We start from the raw sequence: 9,600 nt of genomic DNA, 5'->3' as shown, positions 1-9,600 counted from the left end.
ATACTAAAGACTCATAGCCACCTTTATTTATAGTATCTTGGTATTTAATGTCATAGCCAGCTAAGGTTAGGGTTTTTCATCCACAACCTTCAATTAACGATAAGATTTTGGACCATCTATAATCTTTTTGAAATTGCACATATGGTTAGATACACATGTGAGTTATGGGGGCTAACATGACATCCACCTAGTGTTGGGTTGTGTTATATTCTTTCCATGACTAGCCTCCCTAGTTAACTGGGGGGTTAGAGGGGGGGCGGCAGCCCCCTATCCAGGGGGTTTGAGGGGAGCAAGTAGTCCCCCTCTATGGGGTTTGGGGCAGCGCTTCAGGGAAAAATTTTTTGGACCCTATATTAGGTGGGCGGACCTACCTATGGTTTTGGGTGCGATGGTTTTCAGTCTATGGTATTGGGTGCTTCAGAATGTACAAATATGTATTGTAACATTGAAAGGAACATAATGAAAAATCAAGTTGTTAGTCCTGGTTTTGGGATCTAGGGGAGAATCCCTATGTATATGTTTTTATGTGTTACTCTCACGTTTTTTATTTTCAGTTCTTAGAATTCATATGTAGGTAATTTCTGTACGGGTTTAAAACCTACACCTAGTACCATGGTGCTCAATCGTCTAGGTCAACTTGTGGGAGGCATAACTTTTGCATACAAACTTTGATAGAGGTTATTTTCAAACCATTGGAAATATCTTAGTGTGTAGAACAACATTGAGAAATTGGGGGTTATGCTCACAAAGTTTTGACCCAAAAGGTGTCACTTGATGCCTCAAAGTGGCTTTGCAAGGTTCCTGACACCAACTCTTCAAACTAGGCACTGCCACTAAAATGAGCCATGCAAGGCAATTCCTTCAATGTTTCCACATATAAAATACCAAGATAAATAAAAAATTATATAATATTCTAATTTAGATTGGATTGAGTAACAACTCATCAATAGATGCATAGGCTAAAGATACAAAGAATAATAAAATAAATAATAATAGGTGACTCATATGTAATAATAAAGTAGGCTACTACAACAATCAACTAGACATGAAATTATTTCCTCTAATGATTGGTCTGATCTATACAAGATTTATGGATGCTAAGAAATGAATTTCAAGTAACTAGGTTCTATTAAGTTTTGTGAGCCCACAACCAAGAAGTTGATTCATTAGAAAGGAAATTTATGGGGCAACAAGTCCCTACCTAGAGTGGGCTTGATTTGATCATTTTTCCTAAATGGGCCTTCAACGATAGCCACTACAAGGCATGACAAACTTATAGTGTATATGATACGAGGCATGGAAAACTTATGGTATAATGAAGGATATGTACTTTCTTGGAGGTAGTATGCATGCAAGGTCAAATCACGTATCTCTTTGAACGACGGTAATCAACTACTTAATGTCCATTTTTCAAATGAATTGGATCTAACACCTAAAGTAAACCACCATTCTGTGGAAGGAACAATGTACTATCTGGATACTTCTGTGGAAGTTGATGTTGGTGATAATTAAGTTTGAAACTTTAATTTATGGTTTATTATATTAGAGCAATGCTTTGAGCAAAGATTATTATAAGATTATTATACCAGTTATTAAGGTGTTTGAATTAGGTTTGACATGATGACATTTGTGCAGTGGCACTCTGATTTCTTTTTCATTGAATTTTTCATTTCCCTTGTGGGGCGAGTGTCTTCAGAACCTACGAGAGAAAGTATGCCTGAAACATAGGCTATTAGAGCCCAGTAATAATGCCCCCCAGTAGGCCTAAGAAAATATGTACACTTTGTCAACCCCATATTGACATTGCCGCTTCATACATTCAATGGTGCATTTATAACATCACAACTTCATGCCTTCTTTGCCGATGTAACCTCACCATCATTAATTCCTTTAATGGTTCATTCCTTGACATCATTTCCTTATGCCTTCATTGATGCCATTTCAACATCATTGGCACCTTTGAAGGTTCATTTCTAGCAGCGCCACTTCATGCTTTCATGATTCCTTTGATATTAATATAATCATATGTGAATTTATAATACCAATCGAAGTAAATAGTAGCATAGTGATACATGAGGAAACCATTTTCATTGAACTATCAGTTTCAATATGAGGCGTCGTGTGGGAAAATTAATGTAACACAACATCTGACTACAATGATCAGAGGTTGGGATTCATAAAATAAGGAAGAGTGAAGGCCACATCCTTGCTATTATGTATGGGATGATTCAATCAGCGCGAACCAATGTATATTATTATCATATATGTATTGACTATTATCATAGATATGATCCTGTACTCCACTTTGGACTCTAACATGTTTTGAAAATGTGCATAGCATACTAGAAAATAAAATAAATTTATCTAAAAAAGAAGAGATCATTGAAGAAAGAATGTGCTGCAAACTAAGACACCTGACCCACTAATCACACCATTTCGACAACTCATTACAAAGTCCTTGAATTAAATTACACATTTTAAAAATTGTTTAGATAATATTTCCATGTTTCTAATATCATATTTTGTTCTACTTAATCAAAGGTAAATGAATAAGGTGACGATCTTTGAGGAAAAAAAAATCACTTATTTTATTATTTTTAAATCTAGGAAATCAAAAAGTGAAGTTAAAATTTCGTAAATTATTGGAATTGAAGCATGTCAATACCAACAAATTTGAATATGATAATATCACATGTCAAAAAGAATGTGCCACATTTCCTATAATTTTCATGCATAAACACCACTAGAGATAGAGGCGGGCTCTGCATAGAGAGCATGAAGAATTGTTGGCTACAAGAAAATCCAATGGTCAATGCTTTTGCAATTGATCAAATGTAAGAATCTTCACTATGTGGTCTTTACAGGTGGAAAACCATTGCCCTGACAAATGAGGAAAATAATTGGGATGTCCTCAGGCATTAGAAACGAATGTTTCTAGCTAGCAAAGGAGAAGAAATCAATGTATCCCGAGAGAGCTTAGAATTGACTCCTAGGCATAAAAATAAAGCATTTTCTCGCATGTTTAGTGGGATTATGTAGTAGAGAAAGGGTGCCTTCCTTTTATTGTATGAGTAGGTATTGTAGGTACTTGGTCTGTTGGTTTGGTTGAGATACCCATCAATGATTGAGTAAGCTCATTGACTTGACATCTCATTCCTTGTCAGATGTGGACAGGTAGTTCCTTGGCTTCTTATAATGATTGATAAATATAGCTGCCTATTGGTTTAACATTCTTGTATGCTTTTGAACCCAGTTCTATGCTAACTTGGCATGATAAAGTCTACTATATATGGTTGTGGGTGTGGGTCTATGAAGTTCCTTGCCTTGGTGGAAGCTCATAGTCCAACTCGGGGGTGGCCTCTCAGAAGAAGAAAGCATTGGGAAGAGTGCCTACAGTTGGGAGGAATGTTGTTTATCCATAAGTAGTGCTGATCTGAAATGGAGCAGATTAGTAATGATGTGCTAATTCTCCATTTAGAATCAAACCCAAGTAAGTGCTTAAGGATTCACCATGTTTGCTTAATTAATTGTTTCCCATGAGAGTTTCTTATGTAAATGTTATAAACAATTTAACATAAAACATATGCTAAACAACAACAAAATAACAACAAAGAACATCAAAATACAACACACAACACATATATTTGATGAGGAGTTCACCCCTTCTTGATTAGGTCTCCTTGGTCCATCTTCCAAAGCTTGGGACTCTCTATTATGCTCAAAATTACAACAATAGTGTGTTTACAATGCTCAAATGCCTCTGAAACCTATCTCAATGAGTTCAAAATAGCCAAAACTGCTAGAATTGACTCTTTTTTCACCTAATTTGGACAAGAATTGAAGAAGTTATGACCTCTCCCAGTTCTCCCACAATTTGCTCAATAAATTCTCCTTTTTCAGCCACTAACCATCAAATTCGCCTAAAATCTACCAAATTTACCACATTTTGGCCATCAGAGCCACACCTCCCGGCGAGTTCGAAAATCACAATCAGCGCGGGAACATAATAGGCAATATCGGCAAACCAGACGACATATAAACTACAACACATAAACATGTCGTGTTCGGGCAATCAGAACTTTATTGCTCATCGCAATAGGCATTAATCAGCAATAATGTGAGTATTAGTGGGGTTTTGGTGCGATATGTGATTTGCAATATCACAAATTGCAATCGGCACTACTAGGGGGTTGATTCTTTAACCCGATCCACCTACGACCTGCGATTTATAATATATGAGGGCCAATGGTGACCTTCCACCTAGTGCCATCTCATTCGCTGAAGACCTTTCCACATCATCACAATCCTGCCATGTAGACAAGTCAAAATTGAACTTTGACTTTCTCTAACTTTTGCATACAAGCTCAAATTCTAGTGTTGTTCGCACCATTGGATTCAGAATGACGAGCTCTTCGATCTAAAGCTGAGTTTCACAAGATTGTGACACTTTGATTTTTGAGCATAAACTTGAGCACCTGATCACTCCTCCCCACTGGAAGCATTTTGGACTCCAAAATATTGTATTAAGTTATTGAATAGATGAGGGTATTATTCCCTCACCTTCCCCTCTTCAATCCATTTGGCCTTTGATGGATTTGTACCTTTGAGATCCACTCGAAGATAGTCAACATTTCCCCTCTTTGATGACCTCGTTCTTATGTTAAGTATGGTGTCTTCGTGAAGCACATCAAGAAATTCTGGAGAAAAATCTTCTATTGATGGAATCTGTACACTTTCTCCTTGATCATCAATCAAAGGAGGCTCGTACAATCTCAAATTTTCAAAATTAACAACAGAATAAATTTTCATATATGAAGGCAAATCAACTTAAAAGCATTATTACCTATCTTTTCCAGAATTTTAAATGGACCATAACAGATTGGTTTCAGCCTTTTACCTTCATCTTGAAGCCTTTCCTTGCTAATGTATAGCCAAATTTCATCACCTACTTGAAATTGATGATCCACACGATGCTCATCATGCCTTGCCTTATACTTGCCTTGACTCCTTTCCAGTTGTTCTTGAACTCTTTGGTGAATCAACTGAATTTTCTCAATGAATTTCTTTTCTTTGTCTATGTGATTATGTCCATTTACAACTACATTTTTTTCAAAGATGAAATCCAAAGGTGATTTAGGCAAATAACCAAGACATGCCTCAAAAGGCGAAGTTAGAGTAGAAGAGTGTTTTGCTCGGTTGTAAGCATGTTGAATATAATGAAACTGTTCATCCCACAACTTAGGATGTTTGCTGCAATATCCTCTTAGCAAATGAATAACTGCCCTGTTAACCACTTCAGTTTGACCATTTGTTTATGGATGGAAGGCTGTACTTTTCTTCAACTTGGTGTCCATCAAGTTCCATAAACTTGACCAAAAATTCCCAACAAATCGGGAATCACAATCACTTACAATAGAAGTAGGTAATACAAAATGAACCCATACTTTTTGAAAGAAAAGTTGAGCTAGTTGTTTTTAGCTATAATTTGTTTTTTACAAGGCATTAATATGCACATCTTGTTGAACCTATCCACAACTATGTATAAATAATCATGAACTTTTCTTGATAAAGGAAGACCTCCTACAAAATCCATAGAAACACTCTCCCATGGACGTGAAGGCACTGGAAGTGGTGTGTACAATCCTAGTTTCCTATTACTAGGTTTACTGAATGCACACAATAAACAACCTATGATAAAACATGACACACTTTCAAGCATACGAGGCCAGTAAAAATACCTCTGAAGATTTGCCACTATTTTACTTACACCGAAATGTCCAGCAATAAGAGAAGTGTGTGCTTCCCTTGTGACATTTACTCTCTCTCCCTGTGGAACACAATGTTTTCCCAAATGATACAACAAATTATCATGTACATGGTAGTCTAATTCCTCAACTTGGTGGCCTTGAATCAAGTTTAAATATACCTCTTGAAAATCAACACCATGTGCGTATTGTTCAACATAACTTTCAGGCAAAAACATAGTTATTCTTGAGTAAAATGGCTACATTAACAACTGGTTTAGAAAGCATATCAACAACTCTGTTATCAATACCTTACTTATACCTAATTACCAAGTGAAATTGCTATAAAAATCCCATCCAATGAAAGTGGCTCGATTGCTGCAATTTTGTTTGAGATTGCAAATATTGTAAATGTTGATGATAAGTGTGAATAATGGTTTCTTTTCCCATCAATTAATGCTTTCATTTCTTCACACTTTGCACCAATGCGTGAATCTATTTATCATACGTAGGATAGTTAATAACAACACCATGAAAAATCTCAAAATGAAATGAAATGGGCTTACCATGCTATAAAAAAATTGCACCCATGGCGTAGTCTCTTGCATCTGTTTGTATTTCAAATGGTTGTTTCAAATTTGGCAATGCTAAAATTGGGGCTAAACTAATTTTTTGTTTTAAAGCATCAAATGTTTTTTTTTGTTTTCCTCCCCATTGGAAGACAACCTTCACGCTGGTTAAAGCATGCAGTGGAGCTTATATGGAAGAGAAATTGGCAATGAACTTCCTCCAGTACTGCGCTACTCCCAGAAAACTCCTTACTTTTGTGATTGATTCGGGTATTGGCCAATTCACAATGACTGAAACTTTAGAGGGGTCAATCTTCAGCTCACCTCCTCCAATTATGTGGCCAAATAAACTAAGGAAATTTTCCCGAATTCACATTTACAAATCTTCAAAAATAATTGTTCTTTTCTCAAGACACCCAACACTTTCCTCAGATGATTGACATGCTCTTCTCGCGATTTGTTAAATATTAAAATATAATATAAATAGATAATTACAAGCTCATCAAGAAAAGGATCTTAAAACGTCATTCATAACTCTCGTGAATGTAGCTGGAGCATTGCAAAGACTGAAAGGCATAACCAACCATTCAAAAAATCCTTGTTCGGTTTTAAAAGAAGTCGTCCAAATATCCTCCTCAGAATTTGATGATATCCACTTCTCAAGTCAAATTTAGAGAAATATTTTGCATTCTTCAACTAATCTAGCAAATCATCTATTTTGGGAAGTGGGTATTGTTGGGTTGTGTTATTTTCTTTCCACTACTAGCTCCCCTAGTTAACCGGGGGGTTAGAGGGGGGGCAGAGCCCGCAGTTCATTGCATCGATTGCATAGCGGGGGGGTCACAAGGGGTTTGAGGGGGGAGGGTAGCCCCCCTCTATGGGGTCTAGGGCAACGCCCCAGGGAAATTTTTTTGGACCCTATATTAGGTTGGGCGGACCTACCTATGGTTTTATGCATGGTTTTCTCACATGGTTTTGGACGCGATGGTTTTTCGTTCCATGGTATTTGATGCTTCGGCATGTATATATATGTATTGTAACATTGAAAGGAATATAATGAAAAATCAAGTTGGTAGTCCCAGTTTTTGGATCCAGGGGAAAATCTCCGTGTATATTTGTTTTATGTGTTATGCTCTCGCTATTGTTTACTTTCTATGTTTTAGCATTTGTATGCAGGTAATTTCTGTATGGGTTTGAAACCTACATTTGGTATCAGAGTTGTTTTGGCTTCAAGGGGATGCCTTTGTTACTGAGGGGTTTCGCTCGGGCCTATGGTAGACCCTGTTTAGTGGGAGATCTATGGGATCGATTTCGGTGGTGAACGAAGATGACGAGCAGTGGAAAGATAGAGATCGAGAAATTTAATGGTCAGAGTTTTGAATTGTGGAAAATCAAGATGGAGGATTTGTTGGTGGATAAAGATCAGTGGATCATGGTAGATCTGGGCACTAAACCAAAGGGAGCATCTGATGAAGAATGGAAGATGTTGGATCAGAAGGAAAAGAGCATAATACGATAGTGCGTCTCAGATTCAGTATTGTTGAATGTATCAGGGGAAGCTACGACGAAGGCTTTGTGGGACAAGTTAGGGACTGTTAGAAAATTATATATTACGGAGCAATGGAACACATAAAATATTGCAGAAATATAAACACAAAAAACGCACAAAAAAAGAGAGACACAGATATACGTGGTTCACCCAGTTTGGGCTACATCCACCCCGAACAGCCAGTCCTTCCTTTCTATTATCCAGCAAAATGAAGAGACACAACCTATAGCAAATCGGCTGTAATATCCTCTGTTTTCTCACAGTCTCACCTCTCTGTTTTTCGCTCACAGAATACACATCTATATCAAAGCCTCAAATACAATACCCTCATACAAAGAGAGGGGTTGCCTTCTAGGGCAAAAAACCCTAAACTAAACATAAGTTCTACCGTCAGATCATCTGCCTAATGAACGGCCCAGATTGACTAGAAATTGCTATACTTTTACAAGGCAATTTTACATTTGTTTTAAGCTTCAGGGGCACTTCCCCCAAGCCCCCGTCGGGGGACCGCTGGCCCCCGGACTCCCCAGCCGGGGGGATCGGCCCCCCCGGACCCCCGCGGGGGGACAAGTCCCCCCCCCCCCCCGCGTGGAGGGGTGTACAAACTTCCTGGGGTATACATCCGACTGAAACAAAGACCTCTAAACAATCATGCTCCACACATAAGAATCTCCCACTTGGATAATGATTGTAGAAACTCCACCGCTGCTTCATTTGCTGGACAATGACTCCTCTTTGGACCTAGTTGTTTCTCATCTTCATCGTCATCCTTGAAGACCAATTGAAACTGAGCATATTCTCATTTTCTCCCTAGTTACAACTTTTGTTAGCATATCTGCATGATTCTGGCTAGTGTGTATCTTTTCCAGCTTCAACTCTCCATCTTCCAACACTGATCGTATGAAATGGTACTTGAGCTGTATGTGTTTAGTCCTAGAATGAAATGTTGAGTTCTTTGCAAGATGAATGGAACTTTGGCTATCACTGTATAACGCGCCCATATCATGCTCCTTACCCAATTCACCCATAAACCTTTGTAACCAAATCATTTCTTTACTAGCCTCTGTAGCAGCAACATACTCTGCTTTTGTTGTTGAAAGTGCAACAATACTTTGGATTTTTGAAATCCAACTGACAGCTGTTCCACCAACAGTAAATACATATCCTGTAGTGCTCCTCCTGTTATCCCTGTCACCTGCCATATCTGCATCAACATATCCCTGTAGAGAAATGTTTGCACCACCAAAGCATAATGCTTGATTTGTGGTACCTTTCAAATATCTGAGAATCCATTTCATTGCCATCCAATGTTCCTTTCCTGGATTGTTCATGTACTTGCTTACAACTCCCACTGCATGTGCAATATCAGGCCTTGTGCAGACCATTGCATACATTAAGCTTCCAACTGCTGATGCATATGGAACTTTAGACATATAATCCATGTCTTCTTGGGTCTTTGGGCACATTTCCTTACTAAGTTTGAAATGGCTAGAAAAAGGTGTACTAACTGGTTTTGCATTGTGCATATTATATTTTTTCAACACCTTTTGTATGTACTCATTCTGAGAGAATTTTAATTTGTGATTTTTCCTGTCTCTAGTGATTCTCATACCAAGGATTTGTTTTGCAGCTCCAAAATCCTTCATTGCAAATGAATTTGTCAATTTTCTTTTGAGTACATTTATTTCTTGCATGTTAGATCCTGCAACAAGCATGTCATCTGTTAGCGCTTGAGATT

Source organism: Pinus tabuliformis, chromosome 8 (assembly GCF_031772625.1).
Source record: "Pinus tabuliformis cultivar Carrire ecotype Pingquan chromosome 8, CPIR1, whole genome shotgun sequence".
Classification (NCBI taxonomy): Eukaryota; Viridiplantae; Streptophyta; class Pinopsida; order Pinales; family Pinaceae; genus Pinus; species Pinus tabuliformis.
Note: the sequence above shows the minus strand (reverse complement) of the source record.